General features: G+C 40.2%; 1 long non-coding RNA gene across 1 annotated transcript; it reads left to right on the top strand.

Moving 5' to 3' along the window:
* The first annotated feature begins 8 nt into the window (after positions 1 to 8).
* LOC143694165 (uncharacterized) lies at positions 9 to 24,074 on the top strand. The gene is made up of 3 exons (XR_013182471.1): positions 9 to 161; positions 17,430 to 17,505; positions 21,946 to 24,074. It is a non-coding gene; the product is annotated as an uncharacterized LOC143694165 (long non-coding RNA).
* The last annotated feature ends 2,477 nt before the right edge of the window (positions 24,075 to 26,551 follow it).

The following is a 26,551-nucleotide window of genomic DNA, read 5'->3' as shown; positions in this document are numbered from 1 at the left end:
CCGAGGGCCCCGCGCAAGCGCTCGGCCTCAGAACAGACCCGCGGGCAGCTGCCCCTCACAGTGATTGACGAAAGAGCTGCCCAATGGAGCTACCGAGACGGACCAGGTCCGCCCAGCAGGGCCTCGCTGTAAACACCGGCCAAGGGGCGCTGTGGCATTGGGTGGGTTTGGTTTCTGGATTGGGTGAGTTCTGAGGGGCGAGGGTGTGTGGCCCTGTGCGATACCTACACTGAGGTAGTCTGTTCCTGAAAGGCTGCACCCTGTGGAAGGGTGTGGAGTTGAGCCTGGGAAGAAGGGAGGGGTGAGGTGAAGGTGTTTTAATACTTTATTTCCATCTCTAATTGCCCTACTCTAATTTGTTTGGCAATAAACTAATTTCCCCCAGTTGAGTCTGTTTTGCCTGTAATGGTGATTGGTGAGTGATCTCTTCCTGTCCTTATCTTGACCCAGAGCCTTTTACAATGTTTTCCCTCCCTCCTCTAGATAAGAACGTGAGTTAGAGAGTGGCTTTGCTGAGAAGCTGTTTCCAGTGGGGTCAACCCACCACAGTCCTTTTTGGCCCCCACCACATTACTCTTGCCTGAAACCAGATGTCTGAAATTTTCAGTGTGTATTTTCTGTGCACCTTGACAGTAAATATTGTATAGTTGAAATCTCTCTGCTTGTTCCAGCTCACAGCTGGCTCGAAGTCCTGGATCGCTCTTAGTTCCTTCAGTAAATAATTTGTTGCAATTACTGTAGATTCTTGAGCTAGATAGCTTGAGCCTGAGTTAATGTTTCCTCTTCTTTCCACTTACATTGGCAAAGAATAGAAAACTGTGCTAGTGTTTCTGAGGTTCCTGAAGAAATACAGGTACTAACTTCTAGAGATCAGGTATCTCAAACACTGATCTTCCAACATGTCTCCCAAGGTTCATTCCTCTGCAGGTAGCAGTTCCCTGAAGTGCTAGTTGGAGACGATGGCAGCTTCTGCTAAGTCTCTGGAAGTCTGGTAGAGTTTGGCAAAAGTCTCCTGAAGTGCATTAATTACTTAGATAAGAGGAGAATGGAAAGAATGAGGTAATCTTGGTAAGCATCTATATTGTAGTTTTCCTGGATTTTTCTAGGAAAATCCAATGAAGATATTAATGTATCTTCACCAGAATGAATGGGGAGAATGGGTTCAAATTCAAAACCAGAAAGTTTAGGTTGAATACTAGGAAAAAGTCATTATTGTGGGGGTGGTGAGGCACTCCTGACAGGCTGCCCGGGGAACTTATGGATGTCCCATCCCTGGGGATGCTCAAAGCCAGGTTGGATGGGGCTCTGAGCAACCTGGTCTAGTGGAGAGTATCCCAGCCCACAGAAGGAAGGTTGGAATGAGATAGTTTTCAAAGTCCCCTTCCAACCCAAACCATTGTATGATCTGTAGAAGTGATTAGAGATTGTGACTAAGCTGTCTTGTGTTGATGTCTGGCAGGAAAATTGAGGTCTGTAAGTAAAGTGTAGTTGTCTGAATGTCATTCTTTGCATGAGAAAAGGGCAAAGGACTTTACCTCTGGAGCACCTCTTAAATGTTTTTTCTGCTCTGGAAGTTTCATATATTTCTGACGTCTTTCTAATGTTCCTTCAGTGAGTGTGGATGGCTTACATGAAGACCACAACAAAGGGCCCCAGATCTCTAACTAATTTAAACAATTTGTTCTTTTTCTGTTGGGTCTCAGTGTGTTCATTCCATGTCTTCTGTTCTCTATCAGCTCTAGTGTGTTGTGTTGTTTTATGCACACAGTTTGAAAAGACTGTACAGAGTCACAAAATCACCTGGGTTAGAGAAGACCTTTGAGATCATTGAGTCCAACCTATGACTAACATCACCTTTTCAACTAGACCATGGCACTAAGTGTCACATTAAGCATTTTTATTTTAAGCACCTCCAAGGACAGGGACTCAATTTCTTTTTAGCCGCAGGCTGAAATTCCACATCATACAGTCTTCTGGTTTGATTTAGCAATTTCCGTGGCCTCATCATCCAATGTATAATGCATATTGTTATATTTTCTTGAAATCAGTGTAATATATGAATAGAGGATGCATTGATCCTTAGAGAAACTTTCTAAGTGACCACAATGTTAGATTTGGCTGTAACAAAACTGTATTTTGTTTTAGCTCCATGCAGAAGTTGATTGGGATAGGAGCTTCTGTTGGAATAAGGCTGCAAAGGGGACTCCAAAGGAAAGGGCAAGCTGCTAGAGAATGCACTAGAAGACCCTCAAGAACTTTTTTTGTCTGAGATATGGCCCCTGTCTGGGCCTAAGTCTCATCCCATTCCTAGGATTTGTTTTAGAAATGAAATCCAGGTTGGAGCTCCAGGTTGATTTGGGTTGTTAAGGGGCCATTTTTGTCTTCTGTTCTCACTCATCTCTAATGTCTCTTCTGAAAATAATTTTCTTGTCTTGGGCCCATTTCCCTCTCTTGGCTACACACATTTTCATGTTTGGAATAAAATTTTCTGCTACGTGTTTTAATTCACTCTGTCCTTGATATTAGCCATCTCTGACTGGCTTTTGCTATCAGCTGTGTAGCAGGTCCCTCATTTCTTCACCCTTCCTAGCTTTGGTGTTAACACTGATTTAAATGCTCTATGGTGCTTATAGGGTCAGATATCAGGATGCAGAGAGGGATTCTGGGTCAGCTGTGAAAGGACTGTATGTTGCACTGTGATACAAGTATTTTTCAGAACTGAAACTTCATGTTTTTGACAGGAGAGGGAGGCTGTGTGCAAGGAAAGACTGTAGGCTGTTGTTTCTGCGTTGCTGGGAAGGAAAGTGTTTTTCTGGAACAGTTCTTTTCCCTGGATCCTTGCTAGTTCAGTTGGGCTTTTTGGGGGGCTGAACTCTCTTTGGATTTTCTTTCTGTTTGGTTTTGTGGGAGGGAATGTATGAGAGAGTGAGTTTGGGTTTTTGTGGGGGAGGTTCTGAATGTTTTTTTGTTTGGTTTTTTCCCTGAGGTTTTTTTGTTGTTGTTTGTCTTTTGTTGTTTCTGCTTCCTGCTCTCCCATTATTTTCTTTGCAGTGCTTTACACCACCTGGTGAGCCTGCAGAAGCTGTATTAGGTATTGCCTGGGGACTCTCCTTTGCAAGCTATTTCTCACAGAGAGCAATGTCACTCAAGTCCATTTTTTCACATTCAGTTTTGTCTCATCATGCTTCCCCCAGAGAGGAGAATGAAAATTTAATTACATGAGACTTTATAACCACCTTTTTTTGGTTTTGAAATCTGCTTTGAAGAGCCCATGCATATTTATCACTGAAGGCATAATACTCTGAATAAATATTCTTTCCATTGTTGCATCCCCACTCTGTGTGTTTTAACCCTGCAGCTGGAGAGGGGGTGGTATTAATTTGAATGACAGAAAGTGCTCAGACAGAGCCTTTTCAGAAGTGATATGACAGTTATTTGATTCACCCCTGGACAAAATGCTGATAAATGGTCCCTCTGCTTTTATGTCGTAACCAGCAGGGGCTCTGTGGTGTTAATGAATTCATTGCTTCAGAAAACAGTGGCAGAGCAGGTATTCTACCTCAACCTTTTCAGCTCTCATTTTAGCTATCAGGGATTTAAATTTTAAAAAGATTAAGTACTGTGAATAGGCCCATACTTATCCACTGCTCTCTGTAAGTGAAGGTGCACCATCTCCCCAGCTCCCAAATGGATGAAGGCACTTTCTTTGCTGGGTAGGGAACTGGCTGATGGCTGTGCCCAGAGAGTGGTGGTGCATGGTGACACATCCAGCTGGTGGCTGGGCACAAGTGATGCTCCCCAGGGGTCAGTATTTGGATCAGCTCTGTCTAATTCCTTTATCCATGATCTGCACAAGGGGATCAAGTGCCTCCTGTCAGTTTGCGACATGTTGGCACCAAAGTGGAAGTGTTGATCTGCTGGAGGGTGGGAAGGCTCTGCAGAGGACACTGGACAGCCTGGACAGGATTGATGTGCCAAGAACAATTGTGTGAGGTTCCACAAAGTCAAGTGCTGAGTCTTGCGCCTTGGTCTCAACAACCCCTCAACAATGGAGTGCTGAAGGCTGGAGCAGAGTGTTTGGAGACCTACTCAGTGGAAGAGGACCTGGGGGTGCTCGTCAACAGCAGCTGAACATGAGCCTGTGTGTGCCCAAGTGGCCAAAAAAAGCCGATGGCATCCTGGTCAGGATCAGAAATATTGTGACCAGCAGGGCCAGGGCAGGGATTGCCCTGTACTCAGCCCTGGTGAGGCTGCACATCAAATCCTGTGCTCAGTTTTGGGCCTCTCACTGCAAGAAAGACACTGAGGTGTTGGAGCAAGTCCAGAGAAGGGTGATGAAGCTGGTGGAGGGTCTGGAGCACAAGTCTTATGAGGAGCATCTGAGGGAGCTGGGGGTGTTCAGCCTGGCAAAAAGGGAGCTCAGGGGAGACCTTGTTCTCTACAACTGCCTGAAAGAAGGCTGTGGCCAGGTGGGGGTCAATGTCTTCTCCCAAGTAGCAAGTGATAGAACAAGAGGAAATGTCCTCAAATTGTGTGAGGGGAGGTTTAGATGGGAAATTGAAAAAAATTTCTTCCCTGAAAGGGTTGTCCAAGCCCTGGAATGGGCAGTCCAGGGAAGTGGTTAATTCACCATCCCTGGAGATATTTAAAGACACGTTGATATGGCCCTTAGGGTCGTGGTTAATGGTGGACTTGGCAGGGCTGGGTTAATGATTGAACTGGATAGGTTTAAAAGACTTTTCCACTCTAAATGATTCTATGAAATGTACCTTTCTGAAAGCAGGTGCTCTACTTGCCTTTAAAAAATATTTTCATTATTAAGTATTTAAGTACAACAAAATAAAAGTTTATTTAGAAAAATTTGTGCATATGTTAAATTGGGCTGACACCTAGTGGTGGGAATACGTCTAATACAGTAGTACATGGCCTATGGTTCCTTTGATTCTGTGGGTATTTTAAGTTAAACAAAGGCAGCTTGAAACTATGCTGTTCTTAGAGGAGGCTAGAGAAAACCTGGATTTCCTCAAAAGAATGGCTGTCCCTGGAGTTCCTGACCTTTATCTTTCTGAAAATCATCTTCCCTCTGCCTGCTTTTCCTTCTCATCATCCTTTGGGGTACACTGCATTGCTATATACTCTGTATGGTCTGCATGTTAACAGAGCAGATGAGTACTTCAAAGCCCAAGTAAGCTTTCCTGCTGTTTCCTGCTGAATAGCTGATGATGCACTTTGTGATTCTAAATTAGAAACTGAAGGAGATGTTCAGGATGTTTGCTGCCAGTATCCAGCTGATTAAACAGCTTCTGTTAAAGGGACAAAGCTTTCATTTCATAGAATCATGGAATGGTTTGGGTTGGAAGGAACCTTAAACACCATCAAGTTCTGACCTCCCAGCCATGGGCAGGGACACCTTCCACTAGACCAGGTTGCTCAGGGCCCTATTCAACTTGTACACTTTCAGGGATGTGGCATCCACAGCTTCTCTGGGCACCCTGCTCCAGTGCCTCACCACCCTCATAGAAAATAATTTCTTCCTAATGTCTAATCTAAACCTGCCCTCTGTCAGTTGGAAGCCATTCCCCCTTGTTTTGTCACTACATGCTCTTGTAAAAAGCCCCCACACACCTGTAGAACCCCTTCCAGTTATTCTTTGCATTCCTTGCCAAGTTCAGCTCCAATTTCACCTTGGCCTCCTCCCCCCCATCCCTGTACAGCTGGACTGTATCCCTATACTCTTCCCAGGTTACCTGCTCTTGTCTCCTTTGCCTGTGCACATATTTTTTGCCCTTTAGCTTCACCAGCAGGTGCAGACTTAGTGATTCCCATCTCCTGCCTTCCTTGCAAAATTTCTTGTGCCTGGGGGTGACTAATTTGTGTGCTCCATGAAGATGTCTTCAAAAATTTGCCAGCTCTGTTCTGTTCCCTTGACCCTGAAGAAAGATTCCCAGGGGATTATACTGATGAGTTCCTTGAGGAGCTGTTTACTTTCCTGATCAGGCCTTTAAGGGGAAAAAAACTCCTCAACTGAAAAATTATAAAGCGGACTTGTGGCTGGTCTCTAAGGAGGTAATAGAAAGCCTAAATTTATGGATCACTGGCTTCAAGGTTATGTTAAAGAGAGCTGTGAGGAGGAGGGTTAGGGGCCACCTGGTTGAGAGTATTTGCACTTGGCCATGGTAACTAGCAAAGTGATGTAGGTTTACAAAGGAAGTTCCCACAGCTGAGCATAAAACAACATTGACTGCTTGAAAAAAAGAGTATGGAACAATCATCACTTTCAGAGTGGCTGAGATATATGGACCTTGGATACAACAGGATATATAAAACCACTGGTTTATGCAATGTGGTGAACTTCATAAGGCTAGGTCTACTAGAAAGTTCTGCCTCTACTCATGCTACTTCTTTATAGCATAGACACTACAATGTCTACAGAAGTGAATTTGCTCACCAGATAGAGGCCAGCACTGCGTCTGACCTGGGCAGCACTGCTCATCTTGGGATTATTTTACTTCTTATTTCATTTTGAAGTATTTTCTTAATAACTGTAGCTATTACTATACAGCACCAGTGGGTTTACAGGGCCGTATATGAGGCATTTTGCTTATGTCTAGGGTTTTGTATATCTTTTCTAATTTAATTTTTATGGGTCTCTTTCATTGTACCATAATGTCTATTTTTCATCAGCTTTTTTAAAGAGTACAAATAAAGATGGGGATGCAAACGAGTGTAAACCACTGAAGCAGAATTGAAGAATGTGGCGCCAAGGTAAATCATAACCCAGCTTTATATTTTTTCCCCTCTCTGTCTGTTCAGTTATTAGTGGATTGATCACACTGCTTTTAGTAAGGAAGAAGGTTCTTGGCTCTTATATGGACAGTTATTCATATGGTTAATTATTTACTTTGGCAATTTATAGAAACAAATTCTTATTGGGTTTGCAGTGATAAAATATAAACTTTTTAATTCCTACAAAGCTTTTTATGTTGTTAGATGTTTTTAGTTCTTCCAGAGAATGCATTGTTGTCCAGTACATGTTTTTGCTCTGGTTATAAAACAAAATAATTTTCTTTATAAGAATGAAGGCTTCAGGGTGACCTAATTGTAGCCTTCCAGTACTTGAGGGGAGCCTACAAAAAAGTGGGAGAGAGATTTTTAAAAGAGTATGTGGTGACAGGGCAGGGGGGAATGGCTGAAAACTGAAAGAGTGCATACATTTAAATGAGATATTAGGAGGAAATTTTTTACTGTGAGTGTGGTGAGGCACAGAAACAGGTTACCCAGAGAAGCTTCGGCTGCCCCATCCCTGGAAATGTTCAAGGCTGGGTTGGATGGGGCTCTGAGCAACCTGATCTAGTGAAAGGTGTCCCACAGCAGGGAGGTTGAAATTATATGGTCTTTAAGGTCCCTTTCCAACCCAAGACATTCTCTGATTCTATTATTTCATTGGCTTAAATGTAAAAATTATTCTAAGTAGCACTCACTGGATTTGCAAGTAGATAAAATGATTGACAATAAGGCAATCAGACAATCAGTGTTCCTATGTCTGTCCAAGCCTTCTGGTGCTGTATCAAGTAACTGATACATGATAGCTCAGCTATCCTATAGCAGGTCCTAGTTTACCACTGAAAGAGCATAAAACTTCCCATTTGCTTTACCAAGCAGACATTTTTCTGAATCAGTTGTTTATCTATTTATTGCCTTTTTCAAACTAGGAAAAAATTCCAATCTACTAACATTCTCAAAGTAACATAAAGGAGTACTGATAATGCTCTTAATTAGGCAAGTAGTTTTCTTAAAATATTAAAATTGTCAACAATGACAGTGGTAAGGCCTGCCCTCATTATTTCCTCAGTTCAAGTAGCAGGAGTAGTGTTGACTTCATTAATTTTCTTGAGAAACTGAGAATTTAAGTGCTTCAAACTTGTTGCTTGTCACTGCAAGAGACTTCTAATCAATATTTTCCCTCTTCATAATTGGAACAGCTTTAGTACAAATAAGTTTAACTGCATGAATCTTTTGACAAATTATCTACTGTATCAAATACAATAATTATTTTTGCAAGGTTTTGTGTACCAGCATGCTGCTCAGATTAAGCAACATCATTATTCTAATTTCACAGTAATTCTTAATGTCTATCACCAGTAGCAAATCAAGAGTGAAGCAAATAACAGGACTGGAAGGGAACAGTCCTCTGGTTTAACCCTCGTTCATATTTTTACAAGGATATGTTAGCATCCCTCTTGTCTTCAAAGAAATACTCTCAGTCCAACTCCTGGCATATTCTCAGTCCAACTTCTGGCAGATTCTCCCATCTTTGTTCTCTACTCCTATTCTTGTCCCTCAGAGGACTTTTCTTATTCCCTAAGACATTTCTTGACTTTGGCATGTTTGTTTCCTGTGATCCTTCACCAGACTGCTGCAGGCACAAGTGGTGCCTGCCCCAGTGCCAGGACTCATGCCAGGCATCCATGTGGCAAGAAGGTCAAGCCCTACTGCCACATCTGGCTGCAGCATCAGTCCCCTCCCTTTTCCTGCTTGGCACAGTGCTTGCCATCCCTGTTTCTACTCCTGATAGTGATTATCTTGGATCTTACACAATGCTGATACAAAAAATATTGTGGCACTGTCAAATACTGTGATATAGCGTTATTAAACTGATTTGAAAAGCATTAAGGTGTATAAACTTCCTAATGGTACAATTCCATCTACTGTGTGTAAATGATTGCAGTATTGAAATTGCATTGCAGTTGGCTCAATCACTTCAGTAAATGCATTGCTGTGTGAACAGTATATTGTGATACTCAGCATGCTGTCACTGACACTGAGCATGTAAACAGAGCACACTTAGATAGTTCCTGTACTTGTGGTGATAGACTACAAAGTCTGCTTACACTGGCTGTTCTTATCTCAGCAGTATGATAAAAACCACGAGCCACAACAAAGTCAGTCAAATATCTGAGTTAATGTTCATTGCAAGTGTGCCAAGTCCTCCATGCTTTTGCCTCTTTCCAAAGAAGGTATGTGTATCAAAGTGCTCATGAGAAAGGCAACTGAGCCTGTGGCACCAAGGGTGCAACACCCAGTGGCACAGCTGCTTGCTGTAATGTGCATTTATCTGGTGTTATCAATATTGGCTGTGGCTGGCTTCCTGGCAGGCTTCCTACCACATCCATGGGTGATGTTCCAACTCTGGAAATGAAAGGGCACAATTTCATTTCTTTCCCTTGCAGTCTGTTAACAAGAGTACTGAGTACAAAGTCCTTATTATTTTAGTCAGTATTGCAGTGTAATTAAGCCTCTCTCAGAATGGATTTGGCATTCACTTCAGCCACTGAACAGCTCTCAGGGACTGGTTACCTACAGCAGTAGTGGTCTGTCCACCAGCTTCCAGTAAGACTTGCTAGAAAGGGAACTATGCAATAGGCTCTGTACTATCAGAGGGAACAAAACATGTATTTGGAATAAATGAGTGGTCCTGTTTCAGTCATGTTGAAAAAAATTAGCCAGATGTTCACTACGGAAAAATATTAATTTTAATAAGCTTTGTTCCAGATGAGTTCTTAAATAGAAAGGAAAACGAGGTCTTCACGTGTGTTGGTCATTGCCCTGTCCACCTAAGCAGTGGTGCCACAGGAACAATTGTTCCCAGGCCACTGCTTAAGCCCTGGCCCACAAGATGTGTGTGGGTGGCTGACAAAGAGGTGTGAGGACCAAAGGAGTTTGGCACCATGGAAACTCAGAGGCTTTGCATTGAGGAGAAGAAGGCAGGCTTGACTGAGAGAATGTCATTCCTTTCAGAGCATGGTCAGGTTGAGGGCCTGACATAGAAGCCACATCACCCTTTCAGTCCTGAGCCTCAGTAGCAGCAGAAGGCCTTAGAGCAGTGGCCGTGCACAATCAAATGCTGCTGCATCTGCTTGCAGTCAAACAGCTCATCATAGCAGGGAAGGGCAGCTGACCATCCTTTCTGGTGTGTTAGTAACTCAGTGCTCATTTTTTTTCTGTGTGATGCTGGTTTAGGCTGCAGCATTGGGCTCTGGTGTTCCCCTGCTATGATTGCAGAGACAGGCTCTGCCCCAAAGTAATGGGTAAGTAATGGGTCTTGCCACAGAGTCACCAACTTAGCAACTTGCAGTTTGCTAAGTTGGTGACTCTGTGGCAAGAAGGAAAAAAGGAATATAGGATGCCCTAGAATATGGTGTTGAGATGTTTGTCAGAGTTTCAGAAGCCACAAATCTGTTGGCACAGACATGGTGATGTAATATAAGCAAGATCTTGTCCATGCAACCTCTGAAAAGCAATCCCTGCTAGTATCTTACCCCAATCACTCTGGGGTTTCATTCTAGACTGAGCCATTTGAATTTCTGGGGTATTTAATATGTAGATGAGATGTCTGGCCACTCCCAGGCTTGCTCCTTAGGATTATTTTGTAATGTGAACACAGCTTGTAAGGACTTTTTACTGTTACCTATGGGAGAATGGTTTAATCAGTTGGGAGTTCATATGAGTCTTACAATTGTATGCAAAGTGACACTCAGCTGCTGCTGGTTCTGAAAGTTTGCAGCTGTTCATGTGAGAATCTCATGTGTCTTATTCAAGGTGAATGAGGTTGTGAGTGACAAAGTACCTTGCAGTTATTTTTCTTTTCTTCCTCTAAGGACTAGGAGGAAAGCAGAGCTATTCCTTTCTGCTCCCCTTATCCCCCAAAAGAGCAAGTCTGTATTTGATCTATTTCCATTTTTTTTTTCTTTCTTTCCCTAATGCACAAAACTAGGTCATGAAATCCATCTGCAGACTGCTTGGCAAATTTCTTTTAACTTGTTTGAAGAACCAGGCACAGTTTTGATGTAGTCAGTGTCTTTAAACACTGCTGGTTTTAGAAGGTGTGTGTTGGTATAGACAAATGCAGCATTGCTTTCTCTTGGATAGTCAGCCAATAGTACCACACAACACAAACCACAGTGAATTTCTCAGTCACAAGTACTGTTTAACAGTATTATTTGAGCTGATTTTGTCTGCTGTGTGCAAGAGTCTAATACTAAAGACTCACAGACTTCTGTTACTATTCAAAGCATGGTGATTTCCTTGAAGAGTTTCTGGATGGGTATTTGATCTTTGTGTTTAACAGTTTCAGGAGGTCTGGCATCCTCCTCCTTCTATGCTAAAAAGTGAGATTTGGTTCTGCAAATATACTCTGCAATAAGACTTTCAATTTCTTTATAACTTTTTGTAATCAGTGAAGTGGGACTTCCTGTTGATGTATGGCCTCAAGCTTTTGATGAATACTGTATCAACAAGTCTACTGCAAAGCCAGACTAGGCCATATTTGGATGCATGACTTTGGAGTATAGTGACAGGAGTGAATACCTGGGCTGTCAATATGTTGGCCACTAGTTTTACTTTCCATAAGATAAATCTTCAAAAATACTCTCAGATAATAACTCATTTTTTCTGCACAGAATAATTTGTTCCCAACAAAATTTGTCCAGTTCTGGAGAGAGTCTCATTGACAGCATCCACCTCACCATAATTCTCTTCTCTCACTGCAAAAATTCTCTCTCCTCAGTTATGGCTCATTTGCAAAGCCCAAATCTCAAATATATCCATTCTATTAAAAAAGGTCAGTCCCAACCTCCAGCTGGATAATCTCATCCATTAGTTGTAGATTAACAATTCTTGGTCTTTCATTAATTATTTGCATTTCATTTCTGATCTCTCAGGATTCATGCACAGTAGGGCTCATATCCAGTCCATGTACAAAACAGTCTTGTTTCATGAAAAACTGGAACAAAATGGACATGAGCAAAATTTTGAGGCTAGATGATTAGTATGAATTATTATTGTTAGGACTATTTTTAAAATATCAGTGAAGCAAAAACAGTTCAAATTTTATAAGCTATTAAAACATTTATGAAAATCACTGGACTGGAAAAAATTCCTCTTTTATGCTTTGTGTGTATTAGTGGCTGAGAAATTTCAGTAAGTCCTTATCTCCACATATGTTACATTCAAAGATTAAGTATTGCTTCTTAATTCTGTGTGGTTTTGTGCCAGTCGCCCAAATTGCAGGGTCAGCAGCCAGGCAACAATATCCAAAATCCTGGCCCAGTCTTGCTGATTGGCATTACTTTTCAGTCAGTCAGAGGTTTCCAAATATATTGTACTCAGTGCAATAAATTACTCATTTTTAGTTGGAAGTTACTCATTTTTAGTTGGAAGACTGTTTTCCTCATTTTTTGTCATGTATTTAATTAAATCCTTGCTTTGTGATCTCCTTGCAGTTGTATTTTGCTAACCTTTTCCCACAAAACAGTGGAGAGAATGTACTATGTAGATGGATCTGCAATCATTAAGAAGTCTTTGAGGCTGAGAGTTCACAAGCTGAAATTATTTCACTCTTATTATAAACATATTTCTTCATGTGTCTGTATTGCTTGCTGCACTACTGAAATAATGTTAAAATTCCTTGTACTGCTACTATAGGTTTACTTTTCTGCCTTTGATCACATTGGTTACAAATGGCTGTAAATGTCTTATTCCTATTTGATCAATTATGCTTCGACTTAGTCTTTTTATTGGTAAAAAATTGGGCTTTGAGCTCTTTTGAAGTATGTGCAATGGAAGATTTTGGATTTAACTATTTTTGGCACATCCTATTTTCTGCCTGTCTGGAGATCATTCAAGGTTTTTACTGTACAATTAATCAGATTTTGACTTGGGACAGAGTCATAGAGACTGTGAAGCACTTTGTATCACAGTCAACTCCTCCAAAATATCTGTTGCAGAGCTAGTTTAATTTAAGAAACTGTAATTAACGATCTTTTTCATCATTCCCCCATAAGTGGAATTTTTTGAAAGTTAAGTATATAAGACAAAATATTTGTAGTGGAACATAAATTACAGAAATATCCAAATCTGGATTGTGGCACATGTAAATATTGATCAATTTCCTGTGTCAAAGGCCTTTCAGAAGTCAAGGTAGATACATAAGTTGCTTTTCCCTTGTCCACTGATCCAGTAATTTGATTATAGAAGGCCACTAGGTTAGTTAGGCACTATTTGCCTTTTATGAAGTCAGAAATCATAGAAAACAAATATGCTCTAACTTGCTAGGATTAAATCAATATACAACAGATCTCTTTGCTACAAATGAAACTTAGCAGGGCACCAGTTGTATCTATGACTGGTGGGCTATGGACTAACAGTCTAGATTGTCCAAATCTCTATAACAAGCATATGATTGTTATACTAAATCTAGTCATTATCACCAAAAAAAAAAGTAACACAGTCAATATTCAAGGATAAGGTTTTTCAAGGTTAGAACTGCAAGAAGTGTTTAATAGAATATCTATGATGACAGTGATTTGACATTAGCATTGTCTCTGCCAGATTGCTTTTCTTTAGGAATTCAAAAAAATAAAGTCTGTTAAATGTGCCATATTATCATATCTATATTATCCTCTTAGTGCAGAGAGGGTTAACAAAAAATTCATGCAATTCATCCTCATTCATCAGTCTCACTACACTTGTGCAATAATCCCTGTATTTAGCTTTATATTTATTGTTCAATCTTGCATTTTTTTTTTGTTCCTCTTTAAACATCAGAGGTAAACCTGAAGTATTATTTTAAGCATGGTTCTGTTTTGAGATCTTAATTTTCTATTCTACTTCTTGTCTTAGACCTGGAAGTGTTTATTAGGACAAAAATGCTCACTGTGCGCATTGCTTGCAGGAGCTGCTGAAATAATCAGAGTATTGCTTTGTGAGATTGCTACATAAATATGTTGAACTATCTCTAGCAAATTAAAATCATTGTTTATTTGCAAGAGCTTCCAAGCACTGTATATTTGCTGACAGGTCTGCATTTCCTGCTGATGAATACATCTTTGAAAAGTATGAACATGTTTTGGAGATAGTTATGAAAATCTAGTGACTGCTGCCATTCCATGCTAACATGATACTTTACAGGCTTCAATTGCTCTGGCAAACAGTGGAAGCATAAAACTGATGAAGGTAGCAGTCTGAAAATAAAAGAAATGTGTAAATTTTCTGAGAAGAGCTGTTCTCCTGGAGACAGAATAAGCAAAATTTGAGTGGTTGCCAAATTTTAAACAAACCTAATACTGCTACAGACCAAAGTAGCCAGCAGTTTTGTGAATGGGACATGCCTGAGTGCTGTGGTAGAGTCAGGGAGGTTTTATTAATGTCTTCACAAAAATCTGAAGCTTTTCTGCCTTCTTGTTTATAAAAGTAAGTAATTGGTCTCTTGTTTGATATATTTGGTGATGAAAAAGGACAGTAATAGGTGTTTTTTTTTCTACACAAAAATTCACTTGGTCTTTGTATTTTCTTATTTTACTATACACACAGTCGAAAAGTCATTGCATATTTCAGCTATAACTTTTGTTTCTATGGTCTTGAACATCAATACTGTGGCTATGACTTATCTCATGAATAGTTAAAGTCTGTAGATGCTACTTGTTCCTCTCTTTGCAGCTGCTGCTTCTGTCCTTAGAGTCCTTTTCACTGCCTTGTGTAGAAATGCTGCATTTCCCAGGCTTATTCACAGCTTTAAAGCCATCATGCTCCATTGGGAAGCTTAGATGCAATTAACATCATCCTCTCTCAGCAACATCCTCTGCTCATGTTTTTTTTCTGTCTTGAGCTGTTCATCACTAAATGGATATATTGCTGTATAAATCTGTGGTGTACTGACATCTTGAACACTTTATAATTTTTCTTGTTATCTCAAGAATATAGTAAAACTGGAAGCATTCTATTGAATATGTGTCTGATTTTGTGATCAAGGAATCAAATGATTCCTGTATGGGGGACAGTTTGCTGAATCCTCATCCAGGCTCTTTGATCTCAAAGAGAGAACTGGTTTATGCATGTGTAAAGCTGTGAATGGCACAAACTACATAGGGAACTTCTTCCACTCTCATTCTGTGCAAGAGTTAGTGGGTGTCAAAGCCACCTAGCCCATGGTAGGGTGCAAAATATGATTCATCATAACATCCTATTCAGCTGTGGAACTGTGGTCATCACAGGACATTGTGGAAGCTAAAGATGTGTTCCAAAATTGATTGGATTAATTCATAGAAGAAAAATATCTCAATTACTATTAAGTACAAAAATTCACTTTTGACTCAGAAATCCCTGAGATGATGATCCCTGGAAGCAGTGCTGAAACTTGCACTGCTCAGATCAAACCTTACCATCTGGCAGGTCTGTTCTTACTCATTTGTGTGGTGCTTTAATCTGACACCCAGGGCTCTACTCTGCAAATACTGGGGAGAAATTTGTCCCAAAATGTCAGTGTAGCTGAAGAAATGAAAGGTATCATCACAACGAGAAAAAGTCCCAGTGGCTCAGTGAAGTTGAGAGGGAAGCAATAAATATCACAAAATGGTTGAGATTGGGGTGAACATCTGGATGTCTTCTGGTCCATCCACCCTATTCAAGCAGGGCCACTTAGAGCTGGTTGCCCAACACTATGACCCTGTATCCAAGGAGGGAGATTCTAGCACTTCTCCAGGCAACCTGTACCAGTGCTCAGTCATCTTCATGGTGCAAAAATGTTTCCTGATGTTCAAGCAATGTCACTTGTGTTTCAGTTTGTGACCCTTGCCTCTGGTTGTGTCAATGGGCACATCTTGAAAGAGTTTGATTTTGTCCCCTTTTCACACTCCTTTCAGGTTATTTTCTGAAAGCTGTTTTCTTAGTCATGTCTCCCCTGATGTCCTGGTGCATGAGGTTGTTCTTCTCCAGCTGCAGGACTTAGTACTTCTTATTCAACTTCCTGGGGTTCCTGTTGGCCTGTTTCTCCAGCCTGTTAAGCTCCCTTGGGATGGAAGCATGGCTCTTTGGCCCTTGCTCTCAATTTTGTGTTATTTGCAAACTGGCTGAGTGTACACTTTACATCACCACCTAATGAAAGTGGTAAACAGGATCAAACCTAGTACTGACCCCTGGGGTACATTGCCAGTTACTGCCTTCCAGCTCGCCTTCATGCCACTGATCACCACGCCCTGGGCCTGGCCAATCAGTCAGTTTTTGTTCCACCTCCCTGTCTGCTCATCCAGCCTGTACTTCAGCAGCTTCCCTGTGAGAATCTTGTGGTACAGTGTTGGAAAGCCTTACTAAAGACTTATTAAATATTCACTGCTCCACCCTTTTCTACCAGGATAGTAATTTCATCATAGAAGGTTGTCAAGTTTGTCAAGCATTACCTGCACTTGGTGAATCCATGCTGACTCTTCCTTATGATTCTTGTCTTTCATGTGCTTAGAAATGGTTTCCAGGATTAGCTACTCCATCACCTTCCAAGGGATCAAGCTGAGTCTGACTGGCCTGTAGTCCGCTGGGTCCCCCTTCTTGAAGATAGGATGACACTTGCTGCCTTCTAGTTTTCAAGCATTCCTCCCAATTTTTGTGGTGAGTCAAGGATTATACAGTAGCATTACAATGGCATCAGCCAGTTCCCTCAGGTTCATCATTCATCCCCAGGAAGAACTCCATGATGTTTGGGCCATCCTATATCTAAAAGGGAAGTCTAGAAGCAGCTCTGTCTTGTAAGTTGAAGCAGGAAACAAGCAACACTGAAGCAAGTCTAAGTGGGAGATTATTGCTAGTGGTTGAAAACTGCTGAAACATAACAAACGAGTTCAACCTGCAATTGGTAAGTGCGATGCTTATGCTAAAACCACTTCTAAAGTTAATAAATAGCATCAAACTATCAGGTAGAGTAGGTAGGTTCAGCAGGTAGAGTCCCTGGATATTCCTGAAGATATGGGTAGTCAATATAGAAAACTCATTAAACTGGCCTATTTAACTTGATTTGTATTGTATGAGTTGTGTTACTGCCAGCTGCAGCAAGTTTGGGCTTTGAGGAACAGCACAATGACACTCTGGAGGGAACAGCTACCCTCTTCTGCTCATCAACAAACTTCAAGTGTGGCTCCAGTCTTAAGAGGAAAGGTTTTCATATTAGAGTCCCTGTCTAAGCTCTTTAATCTTTATTCCCTGCCAAAACCAAACTCAACAGAGTGATCTGTTTGGACAGATGGATGCGAAGGCTGTCATTTTATACAGTTTCATACTGTTGATATTCTGACTGTTACTCAGTTTGACCTGCTCACAAACAGCTCACTTTATCTTTTCCCTTCCTAAATTCCCCTACCTGAAATTCAGTTTTGTGTGACAGCTCTGACACCACAAAGTTATTCTAATTCCTTTCCTCCAGCTTTTGCTCAGTGTCACAAGAATCCAATACATCTGCAATATTTCTTAAGAGAGGTACTGCTTCTCTGCTTTCTCAGCTTTACCTTGTGCTCCCACAGATGACAGTTCAGCTGACAAAATAAAAATTTGCATCACCCACTCACTCTGCTAACTCCTGACTTCTGGTAATGGCCGTGTTCTTCCAGATGCTGCAAAACAGATCTACAAGTGAGAAAGCAGTAGGCTGCAAGAACTGGAGTGTGTCCACTGACTTCTTCCAAGGTATGTAAGTAAAGGCTTACTTGCCTAAAGGACTAACTTCTCCTGTGCATATATTTTCAGGATTATTGGAAGAGTGTAGCTTGGGAGAGTGTCTACTGAATACAATTAAGCTTGAGTTTGTAGATATTGACCAGATTAACTACTTTAAGGACTTGTAGCAAAGGAGGAAGAGAATGCTGCCTTGATGCATGACAAGGTGGCATGTTAGCAGCTTTTTTTTTGGAATGTTGAGCTTGACTAAGATGCTCAAGCTAGTGGAAGCAGAAGCTGTGGTCTCCCTGCAGCCTTATCTAGCCAAAGTAGAAGCAGATTAGAAAAAAACAGAGATAACATAGAATTGGACAAAATATCCAAGTCACTCATGCATGAGAAGATTCCTTCTGGATACTGAAGGTAGATGCAGAGATGAGTTACCTGATACCAAGATGAAGGTAGAATGCAGAAAAGCTCCACTTTTATGTGAGTAGCATTTAGTGAAAAGCAGCTGGACCCAAGAAAGAAAATGTTTATGTCTTGGGCTTTTGAATGAATACACTGAGGATAACAGTGCCATGGTGGCACTGATGCTGGCCTTTTATTGGACCTGTACGCTTCTCTTCAATGCAGGATGGAATGTCTTAAAGCCCATCTTTTGAGGTAGAGGTGATTGGAATCTGTGCTGTAAATTCCAATAATGGATGCTACAACAACTGGAGAGGAGATTATTTTTCAGAATTACAGCTGTTGTTTAGGATGACCTGTTCAAACTGCATGGGCCGATACTGGCCTCACTGATCTCTCAGCTTGCCTAGGCAGTTTTTTAAAATTCAGTTTTCTTAACCACAGGTCTGTATAGCAATATCTTCTGCCTCTGAATGTAGGCAGAAATATCATCTCCTCAGGACTGCCAGGATTCTCTACAGCTTCCATGGCTGCCAGACTGTTACTAATGCCAGCTGCAGCTTTTAATCTTAAAAGTACAAATTATATCTGGAGCTGAGCATCTGAAACTGTTTTTCTCTCCTTGTGACAACTGTTTCTTTCAGCATTAGAGCTGTGTGCAAATGGCTCTTCTCTCCATGGCACTGACCTTTCAATTTGAAATCATAGTAATTTCCTTTGGGAAACTATCCCAGGGACTGCTGCAGAGCTTTTGCATGTTTGGGGAAGCAGATCCCACTCCTGGGATTGGGCCTATTCGTATTCATCCAGCCCCTTAAGGTTTGCCATCATGTAGTCAGTTGACAAATGCACTGGTCAAGGTACTGAGGTGGTCAAGCTAGTGGGAGTGCATCAGTGAGTACTTGTGTGTTTTTATGAGGAGGAGACACACAGTGTCTGCCAAGCCTTAGGGTGGTATTTGAACCTTGGGTAGGCTGGTGTGTCTGTGCCTGGGAAAAGGATCTTGGCTTTACCTTTCTGACCTTGGTGTCTCAAGTGCAGCTGTTGTATTCATCTTTCTCCAAGGTTGATGGAGCCTTTGACATTTATTTCTTGGTAGGAACCTCGTGGAAGATAACAAATAGGATTTGGTTTTTGTTGGTGTTTCCAATGCAGCTGAGGGGCCCCTGCAGGTGGTAGAGCCTGACCAACCTTATGTTATATATATTTGGGAAACCAACATTCAAATTATTCAGTCTTCCTCACCAAGCTTGTTCATTGTGGACATACATGGGTTTCTCTTGCTTTTATTATGATGGCATAGCTCTGGAGGGCAGTATAGTGTCCTGGGAAATGGGGTGTTAGTGCTAAATAGCAAATGTTAGGCTCCTTGACATCCAGAAAATTGTGGTCCCACTGTTGTTTATCCTCTGTGTATACATTAGTCATTCCTATCAGAAACAGAATGGTGGTGGCTCAGGTGAGCTGGCCTACCACAGCAGTACCAAATATCTGAAGGGCAGCTCAGGCCCTTGACCTGGAGTAAAACCTATGATGTGTGGAGCAATTCTCTTGATCCCATATGCTGGAAAAAGCCAGATCCACAAATTAGAAAGAGAAGACATCAGAGACCCTCTGGAAGAAGTACAAGGAGCAAATGCAGCTGATGTAGCAGTAAGATCAGTGAAAGCAGATGTCACTGTACAGACTGCTGCACAGAGGTAGGAGCCATCCTTTGGGTGTCTGTTTCTGTGCCCTGGGCAGGCAAACGCACACAGTGCGCGTGCTGTGTTGAAGAAGTGTGCAGGTCAGAAGACACCTATGAGCATGGAATAGACACTGAGCACTACAAGTACAGAGTGAACATGACAGAGGAGATTTGGTCTGCATGGTGCTCTTTGGGCTGCAAAGAGGAAATTGCTGCCTGGGGAGATGTTTGTGGTCATGTAGATGTAATCTAAGGTAACTGTAATGCAGTTCTTAGTACCTAACCACATCTAGCTTAAATGTGCATGTCTAATGAGTTAAAGACATTATTTAAATGTCTATTTAAAACCAGGTTTCTACAGAGAGTTGCCTTTTATCTCTGGTCATCATAGTGTTCTTCCAAACCAGAAAAAGTTTTTATATAATATATGTACATTATTGTGTATCCACTCAGGCAGTGTTACTAGCCTGGTAGGGCAAGTCACCTGTAGCCATCACCATCCAACTTCTGAAGGGAAGATATAAAGTATGTGTACAGGATGAACTGTGTTAACAGACATAAAGATAAATATGTACAGAGAAAGACCACACTAACAAGGAACATTTGTTCTGAAGGAGGTCTTTTTTAGCTCTAGTAATAAAGTTCCATTTTTGTGCTATGGGTGTATTTCGAACTTGTTACACAAAATCTGCATCAACAAACCCAATAAACTGGGCCTGCTTTAATAGCTATTAGGTGGAAATTAGTGTCTTTTGGGGAGCAATTAGAGCTCCTCCTAGTGCCTTTGGAGTAATATTGTAGAGAAGCTGTACCAATTACACTCAAAATATCTTGCAATTTTCACAGAAATAAAAAGTAATTAACAGCTTGCATTAGTGTTCTCATTATCTAAGTTCTGAACTGTTTTGAGGCTAGGATTTTATTTGGAAAATTATTGGAAAGCTTTCCCTTAAGAACTATTCCCTTTTTCTTTTTATCTCTCTGTCTTATGTAAACAGATTTTGGAGTAGTTTTTTGTGGTACTGCTGCTGGGGAAAATAGTTAAATCTTTGGTTTATTAGAGCCAGACAAGACAACTAGGAGAACTGGATAAACCTGTACATCGTCATGATGAGACTGTTTGAAATTACCCATCAGCATGTGTAATTATTTTCTGTTTATCTTATATTTTCAAAACAAATGTACACTCTAAAGGATATTAGCTAGCTAATTGTGGGTAGAGCCTAAGTTTTGTATAACAATAAATCAAAGTGGCAGGGAATTCTTCTTGCCTATTTTATTTTATATTATTCTTCCTGAACTCTGAATTCCTTTGTAAAGAAAAATTTTACTATAGCAAAGACATATAAATGCTAAGTAGTACTTTTGTAATAGAATAGCATTAATATTTACCATAATCTTTATAAATATAAGGGTTTGTTCAGCCTGGAAAAGGGAAAAGAAGGTTTAGGGATGACTTTATTGTGGCCTTCCAGTACCTGAAGGGAGCATACAAGAAAGATGGAGAAGGACTTTTTACAAGGGCTTGTAGTGACAGGACAAGGGGGAACGGTTCAAACTCAGAGTAGGTTTAGATTAGATATTAGGACAAAATTTTTTATGGTGAGGGTGGTGAGGCACTGGAGCATGTTGCCCAGAGGAGTTGTGGATATCTTGTCCCTGGAACTATTCAAGGCCCAATGGAGCTCTGAGCAACCTGGTGTGATGGAAAAGTGTCCCTGTCCACAGCAGAGGGGTTGGAACTAGATGATCTTTAGGGAATTTCCAATCCAAGCCATTCTTTGATTCTATGAAATATACTACAATTTCTATTACATAGTTGAAGTATAATGGCAAATTTAGTTTGGGAATTTCCACATGTTCTGTGTCAAGCTAGAGAACAGGTAGTTATTGACTTTGCTCATGTTAAAATCACACTGTTGCCAAAAGGCAGTAGCAATTGCTTTAAGACTGATGCAGAATCCTCTTTTAGTGGAGTAACATTGTGGGCTTAAAGCTGGTGAAACTATTGATATGTTTTAGCTGAACTATTAGTGAGCTTGATCAAAAAAACTGGCATTGCATTGGGAACTTTGGCAGCCAGTGTAACAGGAATGTCCAGCTTTGGGAAACTGGGATATTTTGGCAATTGAAATCCACTAAAAGGAGATTAAAAAACCCCAAAGGTCTGGAAAATTTTTTTGCTTTCTGGAAGCGTTGACTACGGTTTTATCTCCTTGTAGGTATAAATTGAGAATGTCTAGGTAATTAAATGTACTGCTCAAAGATTTTCACTGTGAATTAATCATTTTGAACCATGCTTTTCTATTTTCCTGTACTCTTGAGAGAGCAGTTTTAAAAAGCACACAATTATTTTATGTTTGAGATAACAGGGCTCTTGACAAGCCAGTGGACTCATTAGGACAATAGCAGATCACACTAATGAGTGGGGTACCAGCTCTGAAGTGATGCAGACTGTGGAAGCTGCAAGTATGCACTGGATGAAGATTGACTTTGATCATGTTTCAGCTGACAATTAAGCTGGTCTCACAGACCACTTGGACAGTTTGTGCAGTGCAAGGACTGTGCTTGTGGCACTAAAGCAGGCAACCTGTTTTCAGAGGCTGTGATTCTCCTTGCTGCTGAAGAAGCATTATGCCTACCTAGAAGGCAGCATTGCTAGGTAGCTATGATAAAACATTGCTTATCTAGGGAGATAAAGAATGGGAATTTAAGCTTTTGCCTTTGAATGATATGTCTTTTTCTACCTTTTGAGGCATTGAGTCCCTCCTAGTCTTTGAAAGGAGCCCAAAATCAAGCAGAATTACCCAATCCTGGAAACTCAGTGAGAAGAAGAAGCATCTACTTTTCAAGGTGGTACATTAATGTTTAGGGCCATGTATGTCTAAGGAGGATTCCTTCACTTGCCAAAATAATCTGTAATGGAACAACATATTTATCATGGATAGAAGAGTCGACTGTCTAAAAGGCAAGTGGTTTTGTTTGTTAATATGACTTCCCAAGGACAGTGAAAAAAACTTGAGATTCTTTGTAATGTTGAGTTAAAAGACAGATTGATGTAGAGCACAGAAGTATACTTAGCAATAAGCTGATGAAAGCATCATCATTATTAATTGCACTGTTTGCATAGAGGATATTGTTCAGTTTGGGTGAGTGAACTGAAATATTTCTGAACCTGCTTGGACATAATTTTTTTAAGATGTAATTTGTCTTGCAATAGTCTTATCTGCATCAACAATCACAGCTGAAAATGGAACCATATATCTCAAGCAGACATTGAATTCCTTTATCTGTTGAATCTGAAGCTGTCACCACTCTAAATATCTTTTTAGTCTTTCTGTTTGAATTGTGGTTAACTGCTGACATTATAAAAGCAACCACTTCCAAGTAGATGTAATGACAAATTTCCTAAATTTGGGTATCTGCTTCACTATGCTTACCTCTATTTGCATTTCTTCAGGACTTTTTCTGGCTCCTGTTACCACTTGAAATGTTTCTGGTGAATCTGTTCTCATGTGTGACTTTTGACTAAGTGAATGGAAATAAAGTGAAGGATCAACCTTTTACTGTGGAAGACTCTGGTACTTGTGAACATGTTATGTTTGTCATGCCAAGAATGATGGATTAAGTACTAAAAGAAAAGCTACACTTTTTCATTTGAGGTGTTTTGCTCAATTTAAGGCCTAGTTCAAGGGTATTCAAAGTACAAAAACTAATGGAGCTCTAGTTGCATACGATAAAGGACTTCAGATATTGAAACCTGTACTCTTGCACAGGACTTGTTTCACACAGCAAGATGTTTACCATATGTTAGCACAATATATCCTAAAATACACAATTTCTGTCAGGTAATATTTTGATTGCATGATTTAACTAATAGTCTCCTGCAGGCCATGTAAATACTATCCTTGCCAGGTCAAATTCAAATCATTAATAGTCACATTGATTTTTGGTTGTTGCTGTTAGGTTCAGGTGTTATCAATAGATTGTAAATCTGCTAAATAAATTGTATTGCTAGAACATGGAGTGCAGCTGCTGTTATTCCTCAGATTAATCACACAAAATTACTTTTGCTGATTCACAGGTTACCTGGAACAATCCAATTGGATATTCAGTATTCATATTGTCACCCACTTATTCTAGACAGAAAACCACCCATTTTTAGAATTCTGTGCTTGTATTACAAAATATGTTTGACTGAACATAAGAGAAAATATTTAAACAAAAATACAATTGAGATCCCTGAAATTTAGGTTCTAGTTTTTTCCTTCATTTCTTCCTCCTGTATCCTTTCCTATGCTGTTGATTTCTAGCATAGGTTTTGATAGGACTTGTACAGTTCCTATCAAAGCCCTGTGATTCACAGCCATGCAAACATGGCTTCTGAACGCTTTTCTTCCATCCTAACAGGCAGCATGCAGCCCTTTTTCTCTTGGTGAATTGTATCTGTTCTGTAATAGACAGAGAGCTGGCAGAAAAAAGGCTGGAGTAGTTATGAAGGTGAGAAAAAACCCCAGATGAATTATCCTGCCATGATGTGCATTTTACATTCCCTATTCTTTTCTTTCCTTTCAGTTTTGCTACTTTCAGTGCTCCTAAAGCATTGGATTAAGAAGCACAAGAGCACAAAGATAAGGTGTGACCTTAGACCTATTTCCATTAATGTGTAGCATAACTTTGTCATATCTTTTCTTTGCTGCTGCTGCTGTCAGGCTTATTTCTTAATAGCATACTTCAAAGGCTTAAAATTAAAGTAATCGAAAATATCTGTCAGTGGCAGAAGAAAACCATTAAACAGTAGCAAGTGAAAATCTAAGAGCTATCTTAGGCTAAATGTTACCCATATCAGTTGGTATACCAGAAACCTGATTTTGAATAATCTTGCAGTCTTGATTAGAAATTCTTTTTTCCTCCATTTATTGATCCGGAATGAGATGGAGGCAGAATTCCTGAGCACTTAAACTAGCTCAGGCTATGACTGTACATTGAAGTAGGTAATGAGAGATTCTAGTTTTTGGGTTTCTTAAGTTTGTCATTTTAACTTAAACTTCTGAAAAGCTGATCACCATCCCACCAGGCAACTAGCTTTTTAAAAAGGGTTTGCTCACCTGCATGGCAATTTCTCCTGCTTTGAGTTACTTGTTCATGTCTGTTATTCTTAAATGTCATGTGATTAAAATAAAACCTAAAATAAATGCTTTCTCATAGTCGGTTCCTAATATCTGACAAATAGTATTGACAAATAGCACTGAACTGTGTAAATATAAAATGATTGAATTAAGAGAATGTTATTACCAAAAAAGCCTTGCAGAAGTTGTATCACTTACTGGGTTGGTTTCATCGTATGGAAAGCACATGGGGCTCCAAATATTGAGAACCAGACTGCTCATAACACCAAGCACTGCTCTGTCAGGAGCTGGGTCCATCTCTTGGTTCATGTACTATGAAATTTTAATAATGTTCTAATTAGGCTAGTCAAGTGGAGAATTAAACTTTCCTTCTGACATCCAGCTTAAAGGAAAGAAAGAAATATTTCTTTAGTAAATACCATGTTTAATCTCCACAGTTCCAAGTAACTCTGAGAATGACTAAGATCACTTGCTTTCATAACGATTACTAATGTTCACTCCAAAGCTAGGTTTGCAGATGGGGCCACCATAGTACCAATAGAAAACAACTTTTTCAGTGATGAATAATAATACAGGCAAGCTGGGTGGACCTTGTGGGCAGTTTGAAATAAATAATAAGATAGAATTAAAAATCTGCATTCTGTGTCTTTAAATTTTGAGACATTAGTTTTCCCTTATCCCTCTTTCTATTACCTTTTATGTCATGTGTATTTTAGGATATTTTTAAAAGATAGTGTTAGATAAACATCACAGAAAGTGAGTAAAATATAATTTCAGTTCAATATAGAATATATTTATAATATGCTACATTGTTTATAAACATATTTCACTGACTCTACATCCAGTCAAAAAGCCAGGCAGGTCTCTGGGCACAAAGGAGAGGCATCAGAGAGTGAGCTGTCCTTATAAACTTGCAAATATGGTTGAATTAGGCTAAGCTAATCACTGCTGAGGCAAATGAGCACCAGACCTGGAATACTAATAGAAGCTTCTGGCTGCAGCCTGTGGTTCATCCAGGGAGGCATGTAGCTGGGAGAGAGCTAGGAAAAAGCATCAGGGCAGGACCAGATGGAAAGGAAAAAGTGAAGGAGTTTCTGTAGTGGTACAGTTAATCTAGTTATTTTGGATTGACAAGCCTGGAACTGTAGGAGGATAGAAAATAAGTAAATAAAGGTAGTATAGAATGTAATCTTATCCCCTAAAGAGTTGCAGCTGAGCCAATTATTAAAGATTAGGAGCAGGCCTGATTTTAACAGGCCACACCTGTAGCCAATAAGAAGAGTGTAATAAAAGGGTGGATTGATTAGCTGAGGGGAACTGGAGTTAGTTGGCTACTGTGAGGACAAGGAAGAGTCAGTGCCTAGAGGAGCTGCCTACAAGAAACATCAAGCAGGTACAAAACTCTAGCAATATGGAACCCTTGCAATGTAATGATAATAGAACTCTTGTAATATATGACAACATGGGACCTCTGTCTACCAAGGCTGGAAAAGGAGAAACAACTACTAGAAAGCAGAGTAAGAGAAAGAATTTTAAAATAACAAAAAATTAAATCCAAACTAAACCCTACCCAATGATGAAAGAACTCACAGAAGAGCAATTGCAGGGCATAGGACTGAGAACACAAGGTTCACATTGTGTCTAAGTCTTTACTTACAGCTCTACAGGAGTAGACTTGGTTGAAAGATTATGTCAGCTACTTTTTAAACAAAAGAGGTGAAAGAGAAGCTGATGCAGCAAACTGAGATGAGGAGAGGGCAATGCTAGATGGTATACTTGGGGTGATGTTGCTACTATGTATTTCAGAATGGGATTAACATACATTTCACCATTGATTTGTCTTGAGTAG

This window comes from Agelaius phoeniceus, chromosome 5, assembly GCF_051311805.1.
Source record: "Agelaius phoeniceus isolate bAgePho1 chromosome 5, bAgePho1.hap1, whole genome shotgun sequence".
NCBI lineage: Eukaryota > Metazoa > Chordata > Aves > Passeriformes > Icteridae > Agelaius > Agelaius phoeniceus.
This window is presented reverse-complemented; position numbering and strand designations above follow the sequence as displayed.